Raw genomic sequence first — 17,130 nt, forward strand, 5'->3', positions numbered from 1 at the left:
TTCTTCTTCTTCTTGTCTTCTTCCTTTCTATTTTAAACAGGGGCTCAGTGCATATATTTGCACATATATCTTTCTACACTTAACTATTATTTCCTAAGAATGAATTTTTAGAAGTAAAATCTCTGGGTCACTGGTAGCCAGCTTATTTTTAACGGAGGTTTTTGCTACATGTTACCTAAGTGCCCTCCAGAAATGTTTTACCAATATATGTTAATTCCAGTGGTGTAGGAGAGGTCCATGAAAGGCGTTCTTGCAGTATGTACAGGTATGTGACTGACCGATTGCGGTTTTCTTTTTTACCCTTTCTAGGATGGGTTCCTTTTTCTTAAGTTTTGAATATTCTGCATAAGGTCTTGTTCAACTTGTTAAGCCTATTAGTAATTCTACCAGGATAAATTAATAGTCATCATATATCCAGGCTTGTTTGAACAAAATGCTCAAGCATCCAGAATATGAGTAGCCAGTCCTGCAGCATTCGTGAGTGACTCACTTGTTTGTTTGAAATGCAGAATGATGGGAGGAGGCAAGTCAAATGACTATGAATCTTCTTTAAAGGAACCATAGTACAGTATGTAAGACCAAAGGACTATCCCCAACCCCAATCCTGGGGTGATGGAGTATAGCACATCCAATCATGTTATATTGTCATAAAAGTCCAAACAATTACCAGTGATACAACTATCAGTTAAAAATAGTGGTTCCCCAAGGACCAGGATCACAACATCTCCATTAGTATCTTAATGCGTCTCTGGTAAGAAATGTTAAAAGAGTAACTATTGTAGCCTCAAATTGAATTTTTCTCATGGATTACAATTAAACTTACACTTGTAATGTTACTTCATGATAACCCAGAAAGCTTTTAGAATGGAAAAACATCTATGAAAGCTGTGGTAGTTATTTCTGTTTTTGTTGTTTTTCCTAAAGCTACATTCATTTAACATAAAGGACTATCATTTATTCTAAGATCAATTTTTTGAAAAACAGTTTTATTCTAGGAATAAATGTGTTTCCTCATTGAAATTATTCAAGACTCTTTTTCCTACTTAGATTTAGTTCTTTCTCCATGAAGCCCAGGACATTCTAGAAACTTAACTGAGACATGGTTTCATAAGATCAGTCCTGGTATTTCTTGTCTCTGTTTACTGCAGTTAACAAATGTAATAAAAGGTAAATCTGAAATATGAGAAATGAAATTTAAATTTTCTCCTGTTTAACCATTTTTGTTTTTTGATTAAAGATCGTTAAACAGTTGTTGGAATTTTGAAAATATATGGATAAATTTAAAGTAGTTCCCATGGTATTTATAAATTAAGGGGGTATGTGGAACTGAATGAATCTGCCTTTCTGTGTGTGTGGTCAGAGTCCTATATTTTTCTTTCCCAGAGTTCAAGGAAGGAGTTCTTTTATAAAAAACATTTCTGTGTAATCAGGTTTGTGCATTCGATTCGTTCAGTATTCAAATGGAAGTACTAAGACACACATCAGTGAAATCTTCTGTGCTCAGACTCAAGTTATAGCTAATTGAAGTCTTAGAGGTTCCAGCACAGCCTAATTAAGAGGTAGAGGAAATGGAAAAATAGACAAATGACATAAAAACGTAGTGCTGCTCCTGAGTGTGCAGCCGCAGGAGGGGAATTACGGAGGTGTGGTTACCACTGCTAGTTGGAGTTAAATCTGCCAGGTAAAAACCCCTGGGCTCCAGGGTCTTCAGTCATGGGGATGTTTAACAAAAGATACAGTATTTTGCATCAGGAAAGGAATAAGAAAAATGTGAGGTATTATGTGAAAGAAGGATATCATACAATTTATGTATTTCATAAATTTATTTATTTTTGGCTGCGTTGGGTCTTCGTTGCTGCGCGCTGGCTTTCTCTAGTTGCGGTGAGTGGGGGCTACTCTTCGTTGCGGTGCGCGGGCTTCTCATTGCGGTGGCTTCTCTTGTTTCGGAGCACGGACTCTAGGGCTTCAGGAGTTGTGGCTGGAGGGCTTGGTTGCCCCGCGGCACGTGAGATCTTCCCGGACCAGGGTTCAAACCCGTGTCCCCTGCATTGGCAGGCGGATTCTTAACCTCTGCGCCACCAGGGAAGCCCCAAGTTATGTATTTTAGAAAGGGTGTGGCAGGGAAAAGTAACTCTCCCTCTCTTAATTAACTCGCTGTGTACTTGCTCGACTCAAGGTTGTATTCAGTTAACATAATTAGTAAAAATGTCACGAAGGGTTTTTAATACTGTGTATTTTTGTAATTCTCAGGCTCTTAAATCCTCAATGGGTCAATCGTTAGATGTTAGAGCATCATTCTCTTAACTCCAGATCCATAATTTGGTAGGAGATGCCCAGGATTATCTTGGCTTTTCTTCGGTTGTAGAGAAATACTCTCCTTCCCAGCTGCCATTCAGAAGTGTCTTAAATTTATTTACACTTTATCACTAGTAGTCAGGAGAAGTATGAGAGTGATTTTGTAAGATAAAAGTTAAGAATGAGTGCAAGTATCTCAAGCTACTTCCCTATACTCTTGCCCTTTGTCAGTATGTGTAATTGTTGACTACCTACTCCAGCCCTGTCTTGCTTCGAGTACAGCTGTAGACTTAGTATGTGTGGGAGAACAAGGGTACAACTGTAAATATAAAAGAAAGGAAACATTTTCAAAGTTCTGTTCCTTCCTGCTAGCCCCATGAAATCCTCTTGTCATGAGAGTAAATTTTGTCAAATTAACTTGAAATTCTTTTAATTACAATTTAAAGTTTAAAAGACTTGTACAGACCACAGCTGAACTCAGTGATAGCTAGAGGCTTCTGTTTTAGGAGATAACTGTAGATAGCCAAAGATTGTTGCCAAGGTAGCCTTATACTTCATCAGATATTCTTTCTTAAATGATAGGTTCAGAAATTTTTTTTTAACATTTCCGTATATATCTTAAAATTCCTTTTTTGCAATTGTTTTCTCATTGGAATTATTTATGGACTTTTTCATTACCTAGATTTAGTTCATTTTCCAGATAGTTCAGGGACATTTTAGAAACTTCCAACTTCTACGCAGAAATGAAAGACATTCGTTCTAGAGACAGGGTAGATCAGCCTTGGTGTTTCTCTACTGCTGTTACCAAACGTAATAAAAGATAAATCTTTTTACAATACGAATATGAGGAATGAAATCTAAATTTTCTCATACTTGATAATTTATATTACTTAAAAAAATTAGATGTTGGTGTTAGTCCTGACATTATGCCAGGACCTAAGATGCATGGGTATTGGCCCTCATTGGGTGGAATGACTTTTTTTAACCTCTTTATGAGGAAGAGTCTTTGGCTCTGTTTCTAATGTCATTGAAGGCCTCTGATAATTGGCTTATAAAACCTTTCTGAAAATGTACATGAATTTCTTTTAAAAATTACAGAATAGATAACTAAAATGTAAGTTAAAAAACCCAGTAACCTCAATTCTATGAACTCTGGTCTTCTGACAGAACAAAACCTGTGTTGATTTTTTTCAGGCACCTTGATACATGCAGCCTTCTCAGAGTGACTCTTTAGTGAGAGTGATTACCCAGTTATGCATGAGTACGGTCAGCAAGGAATCCAGTTCAAATAGTGGAATAGCATCTGTGAGTAAGAGAGAGAGAGAGAGAGAGAGAGAGAGAGAGAGGGAGAGAGAGAGTGTGTGTGTGTGTGTGTGTGTGTGTGTGTGTGTGTGTGTGTGTGTTTACGGGATGGAGGACAATACATACAGATTGAGGCAACAGTAAGTCAGGCTGAAATCCTCTATAAATGAGAATTGATTATTGCAGCTGATCAATGTGGAAATGGGTAATTAAAACATGGTATGTAAGGACACAAAGTTCCTCAGTGTTGTCTTCGTTTTTTTTTGTTTTTTTTTGTTTTTTTTTATTTATTTTTGGCTGTGTTGGGTCTTCGCTGCTGCGCGCAGGCTTTCTCTAGTTGTGGCGAGTGGGGGCTACTCTTCGTTGCGGTGCGCAGGCTTCTCATTGCGGTAGTTTCTCTTGTTGCAGAGCATGAGCTCTAGGCATGCAGGCTTCAGTAGTTGTAGCACGCGGGCTCAGTAGTTGTGGCCTGTGGGCTCTAGAGCACAGGCTCAGTAGTTGTGGCGCACGGGCTTAGTTGGGATGTGGGATCTTCGCGGACCAGGGCTTGAATCCATGTCCCCTGCATTGGCAGGTGGATTCTTAACCACTGCGCCACCAGGGAAGCCCAGGGTTGGCCTCCTAAGACAATTAGTGGTGTTGAGAACCTCTGTCAGGCTTCTCAATAATGTTTTCTTAGCTGGATAATTAGGATGTGCTACTGATGTGATCCAAAAAGTTTTCAGCTCTGAAAGTTGCCAAAAGAGGGGAAGCCTCAGTGTGTACCAGTCTGGAAACAGAATGTCGATTCTACTTAGGGGTGAGTGGTAAAAGCAGATCACCAGTGTGCCTGTTTGTATCCTCACAACGTGCATTAGCAGCTTTGCTCTCTCCTCATTTATATATGGTTTTATCCCCTAGATCAGAGCTTCCATTCCCCCACATTATCCTAGATCCTCTTACTGTCTCAGCAACAGGATCCAGCACTGAGTGTGTTGCTAATTTCCACCCCCATAGATAATATATCACTAGGAATGTTTTTGGCTGCAACGGAAAACCCCTGCACTGGGGTAAACAGACATTTATTTTTCTCAGGTAACAGAAGATTAGGCAGTCCGGGGTCACACAGCTGCTCACCAGCGTTGTTAAGGACCAGGCCTTTCCTATTTTGGGGGACCCATGTTGGTCATGGGGGTTCCTCCTTAGAATTTTTTGGGGAGGTAATCTCTGGTGACCTCCACCTACATCACATTGGCAAGAACTGTGTATGTCCACCACCAGCTGCAAGGGGTCCTGTGTTTTCATCTGGGCACATGGCTGCCCTGGAAAGTAGCTGGTGTTGGATTAGTAAGAAGGAGGGGAGAACAGGTCCTGGATTGGCACTGCAGTGTGTGCCACAGAATGCTATTATTATTCCACCGAGTTTATTTGGATGTAATCCTTTTGATAATCGCTCACATAAGGTGATAGTACATCACGTGGCTTTGCTTAATTCTTTTAGTTTCAAAGTTACTAAATTGCAAAAAAGTTAGTATTCTTTATAGGAGGAAGGAAAGACGGATTGTAATTTTGTGTTCAGCTGTTGCTGTTGAATATGATCTGTTTTCCTCTGACTTATCTCGAAACTATAACCTGCGTAAAACTCATGCCAAGTTAGGTATTTGTTTCACAGATTAAAAAAAAAAAAAAATCATCATTCAACTGCCTCTTACTGAGCAGCAGCTTTTCAAGGGAGAGTGGAGAGTGACCAATGGATGGGACGTGGCCTCTGGCCTCACAGAGCTTCCGGTCTGGTGGGGCAGCCGGGGGACCAGCTGCTGACCACAGTGAAAGGGAACATGAAATACAAGCTGGATGTGGAGGTTAGAGTCATATTTTAACACGTATTGTGGGAAGAGAGCAACAAGGTGGACTTAAAAGTCAAGTAATGTTGTCGCTCAGTTTCCACGTTTTAATTGTCTTTTTATGTATGTTTAATTAACATAGTAAAGAAGGATCTTGTCACTTTAACAGGAAAGGAAGGGGACTTTTATGACTCAAGCATGTCATTGGAAGCATGTTCATTCCTCTTATTCTCTTTCCTTCCCGGTTTTATGGATCTTTCCCAGGCTCTACTCAGTCCTAGTTCTGAAAGGAGCCACTGAAGGTGTCTAAATATATAATGAAGTTTAGTTTCCCCAAATAAAATATTGTCAACCTAATGAAACTAAACCACAAATACAGAAAGAAATTCCTTTTCTTTTTAAAATCAAACAATATTGGGGCTCATAGGGCAGGATCTGTAAATCCCTTCACAGGTACCCAAACTGACTGCATTCACATGCGCACACACCAGTGTGGCTGATTCATTTTCACGTAGTTACGGTCGTACTGTATGTGTGGTGCTGCAACTTGCTTTGTTTTTCTTTCTCGTAGCATCTTTTTTTGATTCTTTCCCCCACAGTACATACACATGGAATAGTGGTTTTCTCAATCAAATATGGTGCCACCCTCCCCTAGGGAGTATTTTTAAATATGTGGGGCCTTTTTACGACAAAGTATCCTGGCCAGACTGCCAGTAGCATCCCGTGGAGAAACAGTGCCATGGAAATACCTTGTCTTTTTCACATTTCTTTATGTAATTAAAAAAATGTGATCATACCATAAATATTCCCTCCGCGATGGTCAGTGTCTTTAAACACACACACACACACACGTGTCTGTGCATCTGTAAGAGCCTAGCACAAATTACTAGAAGAATTGCTGGGTCGAGAGGGTATGCATGTTTAAAGTTTACTTATATGCTCCCAATCGCTCTCCCAAACCGCTGTACAAAATTCCAGTCCTAATAACAGCGCGCACATTCTCCCACGTCCTTTTCAACATGAGATATCATCAGTTAAAACGTTTTGCCTACATAATGAGAAAAATAAAGTCGTGTTTAAGTTTCCATTTTCCTGTCCAAACTCCTGTTACAGAGTCCTTTCAATATGGTGATAAGCAACTGATTTGCTTTTAGAGAAGTGCAGTCAGTGCTCATCTGCTCTGAATATCCCGTTGCCTGTTTCATTCATGTTTCAGAAACAGCCCTGTTCACCAATCAGTCACCTCTTTGGAGTGTCTTTTTTGTCTCATCTGCTGGGAGTGTCATACCAATACTGACTGGAGTGATTTTTATGAAGAGCTATGAATTGGTACTTGTATAGAGGGAGCTGTGTTTTCCAAAATCTGGTTGCTACCCAGTTAGTGGGGTTGGTAAAACCAAATTAGGGCTCATAAGCAGTATAAAAAAAGAAATAGAATAGAAAATGTTGGAGGGTCTCATGTACAGTAAAGGTAAGGCATGTTTCATGAAACGTATTGAATGAGTATTTTAGAATGTGTTTTGAATATGTCTGTGCCTAAATACATGTATATATGCCTCTTTAATATGTCTGAGTGCTATACTGTGATGTAAAATATCGCTGGGTTGAGGATTTCTGGTAAGGAGAATCTTAGCTTTAAAAATTTATTCAGGACACAATTTATTTCTGTCCTAACCGAGGAAGAAGTTTTCATACTTGTTTGTGGCATTAAAAAATAAATTTCCAATAGTATCAATACTTATAAAAGGTTAAAGACTAAGGCTTTCAGAGGGGCTTAAATGCTTAAAGATAGGCGTGTCACCTAATTGGACTTGGAGGTATAATGGGGGTGGAAAGCCAAATTGGCTTGGGTGCAGGAAGAAGAAATGATGAGTTACACCATGCTAAACTTAATTTCACTGAGCAATGTAATTTATCTGCGCTCCAGTGCTGTCCCTGCCCTTTACTCTGCAGTAGTTGCGCTGCTACGCAGGCAAGAATATGCAGGGGAAATCTTGACACTCGACAGTTTTGCCCTGTGAGCAGCACATGTGCAACTGATCATCCAAGAGTGGTGGCTTGAACTAATTTTGACTGTTTTGCTTCCCTCCATTCCAGTGCTGATCTTAAATGCGTCGCTTAGAAAATTACGTGTTGGTGATTATAATAAAAGGGGGTAATTAAAATTAAAGAAAAAAAAAAGCAATGGGACACTGCATGTGGGTGTATTTAATTACCTGGCAGCTGTTCCTGTTTCTAAAGTGTGAGACATATGGGTAAATGATAGCCTTTCTGTTAGAAATTCTACCCACACTTTTTGTGTTTCTTCCCTTTTATAGTTGGGTGTTTTCCATCATTTGCAGAGCAATAATGATGACGCCTATTTTGTGCTGTACTGTATGTTTCCCAAGTGCTTATATCTTTCATTAACTTTGCCTCTACCAGTTTTAATGTTCTTACTTGAATTATTCTTATTCAATAATTGCATCTTCATAAAAAATTATATGAGTGGAAACTTATAATCTTATTTTCTGGATTTGTAAATAGTGATGTTAGAAAACTGGTGTGTTTAAAGTTCTGTGGTACAGTCATAAATTAATTTCTTTCAAATTTTATGAGGTATTGCTGATACATTTTTGGCAAATATAAACACTAGATAAGGAATCTTATTTCACAAACCAAAGAAGATGGAAGTGAAAGTTCTGTAAGGACTATCAACCACCACGTGATATTATTGGGTACTAATGTTCTCTCTTGTTCATATGAAGCATGGAGAGGCAGTGTTGACATTGAGTATACTTAATTGTGTTACTTTAAATTTAGGTAAAATCTTTTAACCCCTCAAAAGGTTTCAAATTATTTTATTTTATTTAATTTATTTATTGGTAAGCACACTTCTTTTTTGAAGTATAGTTGATTTACAATGTTACTTTCAGAAAATAATTTTATACATATTCTTATTCAATCTAATCCTGTCTATGTGATGGCATCCCAGGAGCAGAGCGTGCATTTCTCTGTCCATCTCAGTTTTGCTCAGTGGTACCAAGGCATCTGATACCTAGTGTGATTTTGGATCAGCATCTCCTGCTGACTTAACAGAAAGTTTGCTTGAGCAAGTACTTTGTCAGTGGTGATTATAATGACTGAGATTCCTGTTAAGCGTCTTATGGGACTTTGTTAGTTAGAAGATTCTTGAGATGAATTTATAGTTATCTTACAGAACCATGTTATTGTTCTTCCTCCTCCTTGAAAATCACTCCCTTCCATTTACCTTTCATCTAAAGAAGCTGCAGCATCAAGAAAGAGAAGACAAGGTTTAGGTGATGTGAGTGAGTGTTAATGTTTCATTGTTTCTACTTTAGCCCTTCTATTTCGTAACCTGTGTCATAGTTTAAAATGATGTAAATGATACTTTGACCAGTTGGCTTGATGAAAGAATCATGTATATTGCAGAAATAGTGTCATTTTAGTAGATGTTTAGAAAGAAAAACCGAAAGCTAAGGTCATAACACATTATGCTCTGTATGTTCAATTTAGGAAAACATATTTTGTGCGTTTCTTCGAATAGTATTATTTGCGCTACTCAACAATTTTTTACTTTTTCTCTTCTTTTTCTAAGATGCCCTCCCCAAATTTAAATAGTAAAAGGACTAGTGAGCATTTAGAAAAAACTAAAGAAATGCCAATAAAAGTCAGTTGTAATTTATACAATTTTTTTCTTTGAAAATATCAAGTATTACATTAAGTTCCTTGGCACGTGTAGGCTTAACAGACAAGTTTTGTTGCGTGTGCTAAAACTATGAGGCAGTTTAAAACAATCGTGTTACAAACAGATCTAACTTGCTCTAATTAAACAAGACCCACACAAAACCTTTCAGAAATAGAATTCCATGTTTTTTCTCAGTGGCCTTATAGAAGGAAATAAAGATCTATATCATATTTAGGTTTAATTATTGGAAGATCCGTAGAGTTTCCAGTTTCAGAATGGCTTCTTTGACTTGAAGAAGTAAAGCTATTGCATGGAAATGGTCTATTGAATGAGGCTATCTCTAGTGCCTTCCCAGTGAGGGGCCAGAAGAAGCTTACAGAACCCACATCCCCTGCAGGCTGTCATGGTCTGTGAGGAGTTCTGGATATAAAGGTTGAGCCACTTCTTGCTGTTGCCTCCCCACTCACTCTGCTTGGTAGCCTGACTGTCATCCTAATTGCCGATGAGGGTGTAGTGAATACACTTTGCTGTAATAACCTGGTGTGTCATTCTCTTTGTTCAGCTCCTTGAGGATTATGTGATACGTACTAAGTAATGGCTAAAGAAGCTTCTATATGCAAGTCCTTCTTAATTTACCAGTAAACCAGTTTAATGATTTCAAAAAACCCAGAATATATCAAGGTGCAGTTTTTACACCAAATTTGTTCAGTTTTGCTATTTTGTGGTTGATTATATTCACCTTACCTTCCACCCCCTCTACCACTCTCATCTAGTAGTACCTCTCTTTCAATTATTTTGCCTGAAAGCTTTTTTTAAAAAAATTCTTTCCTCTTGCGTGGCACTAACCCAAAGAAATACTGTGTAAGTTTGGAAGGTGGACTGTAAGTTGCCCTGATGGTCTGTTACATTGGGGAGTGCAATAAACAACTCCTACCAGTATTTACACCATGGTGTGGCCCTTCCCTCTGAATGTGGTTTTGGTCTGAGAGTTAGCTGACAGAATCAGCAGAAGTCACACTGTAAATTCCAGACCTAAGCTTTAAGAAGTCCCGCTAATTACATCTAAGAAGTCCCCGCTACTTACATCTAAGAAGTCCAGTGACCCTAAGGAAGAGGGCATGTGGGAGAGAGGCCCTCCGACTACTGGAAAGAGAGGGGCCTGGCCCTTCCAGTTTCTTAGCTGGTCCCTGCTGGCTCAATGCAGCCTCCTGTGAGGACTGGCAAAATGAGCTGAAGAGAAGACTTGCCCAGCTGAGCCCAGCCTGGATTGCAGCGTCGCCAGCAAATAAAACAATTGTTTCTTTAAGCCACTAGGTTTTAGGGTGGTTTGCTGTGCAGCAGGAGATAAATGAAAACACCCTGAGATTTGAAAAATGCATTTTAATAGCTACTTAGCAATAATTTGTATTTACATGCTAGAAAAGTAAAATATAAGTTATTGCTTATCAGCTATTAACATAGATTCATCAATGTACTGTGTGCTGTTTACTAATATAGTTACACCAAGAGGGAAAGAATAAAATAGCCATTGGAGAGATTCAACTGTCACTCAGTGGTGTTATTAAATACAAGCTCTGTAAAGTATTGATGACTTTGAAAATTTTGGCAGCAACTTAGACCGCAAAGTTGGAAGAGAAATGTAAGTAAGAACATTAAAAATATTATTATTATTATTATTTTTTTTTTTTTTGCGGTACGCGGGCCTCTCACTGTTGTGGCCTCTCCTGTTGCGGAGCACAGGCTCCGGACGCGCAGGCTCAGCGGCCATGGCTCACGGGCCCAGCCGCTCCGTGGCATGTGGGATCTTCCCGGACCGGGGAACAAACCGGTGTCCCCCATATCGGCAGGCGGACTCTCAACCACTGCACCACCAGGGAAGTCATAAAAATATTATTTTTTTGATGGGATGCATTAAGTTCCTTTTCTTCTCAGAATCCTTTTCTTTTCAATTGATGTTTCAAACTAAATACCTCTGTAGGTTGACTGATTACCAATGTTTTCACTCAAGCCACACTAGCTTCTAAATCTGTCTGTAAGCTGCTTTCTTAAAAAAGTGAATAAGCTTAGAAAATAATTATTCCACAGAGTACACAAAACTCCCGAGCAAGCTTTTGTTCCATGGACAGATTTGATTCATCAAGAAACATCAAGATAATTGTCACGATTTAAATTTTTAAAAGAAACCAAGAAGCCTTTGGCTCAAGTATAAAACTTTCTGTTGTTTTCTTGGCATGACGCCTTGAATTGAATATTTTGTGCTGTACGTTGCTCCATTTTGTTTTGTTTTGTTTTGTTTCATATTTTTGCCCCTGGGACAGGAAACTACAGAACAAAATATATTCACTTTGGTAACCAGTGCTGGTCCTTTGGTTGACTCATTCTTCTTGAGTGATTAGTACAAAAAAGAGAGGCTGACACTTACATGCTGCTCCCTAGTGGATACAGACGACGAGCCAAGGTCTTATTCTTTCATCACAGATATTTTCTAAAGCTGGGAATCAGTATTTTGACACAAGAAGGACAACATTCACATCCAAGCCCTCTCCTGTTTCATAATTTTTTTCTTCCTGATGTAGTATGTTCCATTTTAATTAAAATTCTTAATGGGCTCCAGCAGTGTACATTTGAATACACCAGTGTTCCCTCCCTCTTGGCATTAACCTGTGTGATCGTGTAAAAGTAATTTTATAGAGAAACATTTTCTCTCAAAATTGTAAGCTTCACAAAGGTGGCATCATGTCTTATTTGCTCAAGACTGTAAAATCCAGAACCTAGGACAGATCTTAGCATTTCTAACTCTACACTCAAATTATGTTTTGAATTAATGAATTTAGCTTTTTAGTCAACTTTTCTTCCCACCCCCCAGGAGTTGCTGGTGTAGGCAGTAGGCTAACAGTCCCAGATTGGCAGCTTATGGTGAGGGATTATGTCACAGTTTCCTACTTCTTCCTCAGTGGATAGTCACTGATTTTTCCTACCCCAATTCTGTTAAAGCATTGATAATTATTTTTAATTCAAGTATCTATAATACGCTGAGTCTTTTCAATATACAGTTTCTAATGCTTACAAAATATCATTTGGAGTTAAGGGTTAAACATATTGGCGTGGTTGATTTTCTTATAATTCCCTGCTGAAACCCCGTGTAACAAGGGATTTATGTGGAATGTTAGGAATGTTTCGATGTTTCTGGAATTACTGAGTTGGAAGGTGCTTGAGGAAGAAAGATGCATTGGAAAGGCTTTTGTATCCCTATAATTACATGACAAGAGGGAAACTTTAGGTTCTTGGGAACTTTACTAGGATTTTCTGTTAACTGCTTGTATTTAACATTTCCCCCTACCTGAAAGAATATAAAGACGTTTTGGTTTTAGGTTTACCTTTTTGCTCAGAATATATCATACTTCACTTTTTAAAAAATTAAGTTATATATATATCGAGCACTTATTTATCATATCATATGTATCATACTTCATGTTTTAAAAAATTAAGTTATATATATATCGAGCACTTATTTTATGCCACATACCTCTTAAATTCTTGAGGTGTCCTGGTGAACAAAAAGACCAAGATCCCTGCTCTGGGGAAGTCTGCCGCGTAGTACGGGAGCAGACAAACAATGAAAATAACGGCAAAAAGGAGATACTATAGTAGGTTGTAAGGTGATGAGTGCTATGGAAACAGTGAAGCAGGGTGGGTAATGGAAATCGAGGAGAGAGAATGGGTTATAATTTTAAATAAGCTGAGCAAGCCTCTTTAAGGTGACTTTTAAGCAAAGCTGGAGGAGGTGAGGGAGTGAGTCTGGAAGATGCGGGGCAGGAGAGGCTTCCTGGCAGAAGGAAGGGTAGGGGAGGAAGGAGAGGGGTGGGAAAGGGCCTGAGCGGGGTACAGGCTGCCTGCTGCTTCTGAGGAATGCTTTGATGGTTAAACTTGGTCCAGATTGCTGCTAGATCATGCTAGCATTTGTGAACCTTATTGGAAATGAGCATTATATTATCCTATCATCAAATAAAATAAGACTAAAAAGAGAAATTACTAGAATAGAACCACATTATAAGATACGATCTTCAAACATTTCTCCTTTATGGTTTTGAGGCCCTATGTAAATCATACAGTACCTTAGTGACAGGTAACTGTTGTTCTAGAATTCCTGATCAGGCCCCAGAGGCCTTTTAGATGTTTAGGGTCATTGACCTTGTATCCAAGGTTAGAGACCATATAAATCAGATAATTAGAATGAAAGGAGTTGAAGTATGTAAAATTCCTTAAATCTGTGTCTATACATAGTAAGTACTCTGCAGATATTAATTGAATCTAGAAGCAGAATTTTAACTGGAAGATGAACTTTAATATTTATATACTTATATAGAAAACACATCAGTGTTTTAGTTTTTTATTTAAAAAGTAATAATTTATCTTTTGTCTCATCTTCGTTTTCTCTGCCATCTTACTTCCTTATCTCAGCCTCTATTCCTCAAAATCAAAATCAGATTTTGAATTCAGTAATAATAACACAGTAATGCCTGTGTCTCCCTTTTGCAAACATTGTTTTGTGTGTTACGCGTTTTCAGCTTTTCAGTCCAGATGGATTTTTAAACTTCTTATTGCATATTACAATATGAAAATAAGTTTTCGAGAAATTTTGTGCTGCCTTCTTGTTCTGATCTCCTTTTTTAAACGACGAATACATATAAACTTGAAAAATAAGTTTTACCTCTTATTAAAAGTGTAAGCGATTCTGTTAAAGTGGTACCTAATTATACCATAATTTTGATTTTATCTTTTTTAATTTTGATATTGTTTAGGGCCTGCTTTGTGCCAGGGGCTGACGAGGTGCTAATATAGGCACATCTCCATCTTACATACATGTGTTTTTAAACATATGTAAATGAGTATGGGTTTGAATATTGGCCCTACCACTTTTAAAGATGTGCCCTCATTCAGGTGAATTGATTCTGTGAGACTCAGTTTTCCCATTTATAAAATATAGAACTGATGTTACCTTCAGAATTGAGAAGAACGAAGATGATGTCTGCAGAATACCTAGTTTAGTGCTTGATGTACAGTAGACTCAATAAATGGTAGCTGCTGTTAATTTTAAAAAACCCAACATCTCACTCAGTAGCTATTTCGGCTTGATTTGCTTTCATCTCTGACTCGTCTTCTACCTAATGTGTTAAGCTTACCTGTCCTTACCCTGCTCGTCAGCCTTTTGAAAATAACCACTTAAGTGTTTGATGAGTACGTTTATGACGGAGATCCAGTATTTAAAAGAATCTTAGAGTAAAATACTTGAGAATGATTACCCTTTAATTATAGTGTCTTTCTTTGAACCCTTGAGTTTCCTTTTCATTATTTTTCCCTTGCAGGCCCACAGCCTTTATCTCCTTGTGCTCGGCCCCCTTTTGGATCTCCCCACTAATTACGCCCTCTTCTCCGCTCCCCCCACTTCTCTTTTACACTCTACACTGCTGCTAGAATAAATTTCCTAAAGCATCGCCATACCCCTTCTTTCATTTTCTTAAAACATTTACATTGGCTCTTTGTTACCGCGTCCGAAGTCCTTTGCCTAAACTTCATGGTTTGCTATAATCTGGAACCCTCTTACTTCCTTATTCAGTTTAACTTTCCATGATTCCTAAACCAGTCAGTGGAGACTACGCACAACCTTATCTGTTTCGTCTCCGTTCCTTACTTGCGGCTTTTCGTGTGTCCCAGTCTTTCTGCTCACGTCGTTCTTCCTCATCTTCTCTACCTCAAGTCAAGCCCATATTGTAAGGGTGTATTCAAGTTCTACACTCCTTTAAACTGTCTCTTTCTGACTCTGATTTCAGTGATTTTTTTAGAAAAAAATTTCATGCATAAACTAGTAAAACATTACAGAATGTACTTTGTAAAGCACTAACCGCTCATTTTAGTCTTATATCCTGAGGAGAAATATATATTCTTTGTAGAATTGGCCTCTTTCACTAAATGTAATATCTTTGAGATTCACCCATGCTGTTGCATATGCCAATGCTCATTCCTTTTTATTACTGAGTATTATCCCAGTGTTTGAGCATACCTAAGTTTGCTTATCCATTCTCCTGTTGATGGACATTTGGATTATTTCCAGTTCTGGACTATTATGAATGAAGTTGCTGTGAATATTTGTATATAAGTCTTTCGTTGAACACAGTTTCGTTTCTCTTGAGTAAATACCTATGAGTGGGATTCGTTGGTCAAAGGATTGGTAAATGCTAAACTTTATAAGAAACTACCACAAATTTTTCCAAAGTGGTTGGAATGTATGAGAATTCTAGCTGCTGCCATCCCTACTGTTGTCATTCTTTTTAATTTAACCTTTTTATTATGTATGAAGATATATCTCATTGTAGTTTGAATGTTCACTTCCTTGAGATTGACTACCTTTTCATCTACTAATCGGCCGTTTGTATGTGTCTTTTAGAGGAGAGCCTGTCCAAGCCTTCTGCCTATTTTTGTTGGGTTGTTTGTCTTTTGAATATTGAGGGGTAGAAGTTCTTTATATATTCTCGTTATAAGTCCTTTTTCAGCTCTGTGATTAGGGATATTATATTGCCTTTTTCTTAGCAATTCAGAGGCAATAATTCTGGAAAACTGCTGCTTTAGACATTCTGTCTTTACAGAACTGTGTAAAGGCAGGATACTGTGGGGAGCGCTAGAGGCCAGGCAGCTAGAGGGAACATCTATCTTATGTTTTCTTCCTTCTTCTAAGAAGTGTTTTTTTCTTTCCTAGAAAAACCTTGCCCATGGCCCCTCAGAAGACTTCTCTGTATGTCTTGTTGACAAGAACTGGGTTACTTGGCTAGCCCTAGATAGCTTGCAAGAGAGGCTAGAAAAGTGTCTCTTTTTAAAGAAAAATAAAGTGTCTATGGTGGTAGGTGGATGAATGAGAAGGGGGTTAAGAATGTAGTCTACTCATAGCTAGTCAAGGGCAGGGTGTCTCAGGGGAAGAAACATACCAAGCTCTCAGAGATGAGAGCACATAGCCTGTTCAGGGAACGGGTGCTATTTTGAGAGAAAAATGAATAAATTTATTGCTTGAAGAACCTTTGCAGGGTATCTGTTTGAATGTGTTGGTAGCCAATAAGCCAGAACATTTGAGCTGGGAATTTGATTTGGAAGCACTCAGAGAGTAGGTGGTACTTGAAGCTATGTGGTAGAGAGATCGCTCAGTGAGAGTTTATACAATATGAGAAAAAGGCAGACTGCAGGCCCTAGGGAAAACTTAATTTCAGGGATAGCCAGTGGAAATTGGGATCCCAAAGTAGACTGAGACCAACTAACAGAAAAGTAGACGGTGATAATACAGCCATGGGAGGAGTTTCAGGAAGGAGAGAAGAGTGGTCAGTGGAGTACGAAGTCCCAGAGGAATCACTGTGAGGTGTCAGGGATATCTATTTGGATTTGGCAGTTAGGAAGATATAGATCTTCTCAAAAGCAGTTATTTGGAGTGGAGAGAGTAGAGGTCAAATTGTCGTCAGCTGAGGGAAAATGGGAGGTAAGATGGTGGTGGCATTGAGTTAGACTACTTAATCAAGAAGCTTAGCTGTAATTCCATTTAAAAAAACCTTTTCATATGGAAGAAGCATTTAAATATTAATAGATGTTAACGATATAGTAAAGAGTGAGGCAGTGATGGCCCACCTTCCCTGAGGAGGTGGGAGCAGAGAGTGAGGAGTTATCTTTCTGGATAGGAGTAGGAAGGGGCTCCATATCTTCATAGGCTAGAGGCATGTGGCCACGAATAAGGGACACTTAATTTTTAAATTAAATTTAATTTTTTATCAAAGTATAGTTGATGTACAATGTTGTGTTAATTTCTGCTGTACAGCAAAGTGTTTCATTTCTACATATATATACATTCTTTTTTTATATTCTTTTCCAATATGGTTTATTTTATTTATTAAATTTTTTTTGGGGGGGGGAGGGGTCACGCTGCACGGCTTGTGGGATCTTAGTTCCCCGACCAGGGATTGAACCTGGGCCCACAGGAGTGAAAGT

General features: G+C 38.5%; 1 protein-coding gene across 1 annotated transcript in view; it reads left to right on the forward strand.

Moving 5' to 3' along the window:
- NHSL1 (NHS like 1) overlaps positions 1-17,130 on the forward strand; it is a 239,058-nt gene that overhangs the window by 26,987 nt on the left and 194,941 nt on the right. The window lies entirely within an intron of this gene.

The sequence above is a fragment of the Neophocaena asiaeorientalis genome, unplaced genomic scaffold (genome assembly GCF_003031525.2).
Source record: "Neophocaena asiaeorientalis asiaeorientalis breed wild unplaced genomic scaffold, Neophocaena_asiaeorientalis_V1.1 scaffold162, whole genome shotgun sequence".
In the NCBI taxonomy this organism is placed as follows: Eukaryota; Metazoa; Chordata; class Mammalia; order Artiodactyla; family Phocoenidae; genus Neophocaena; species Neophocaena asiaeorientalis.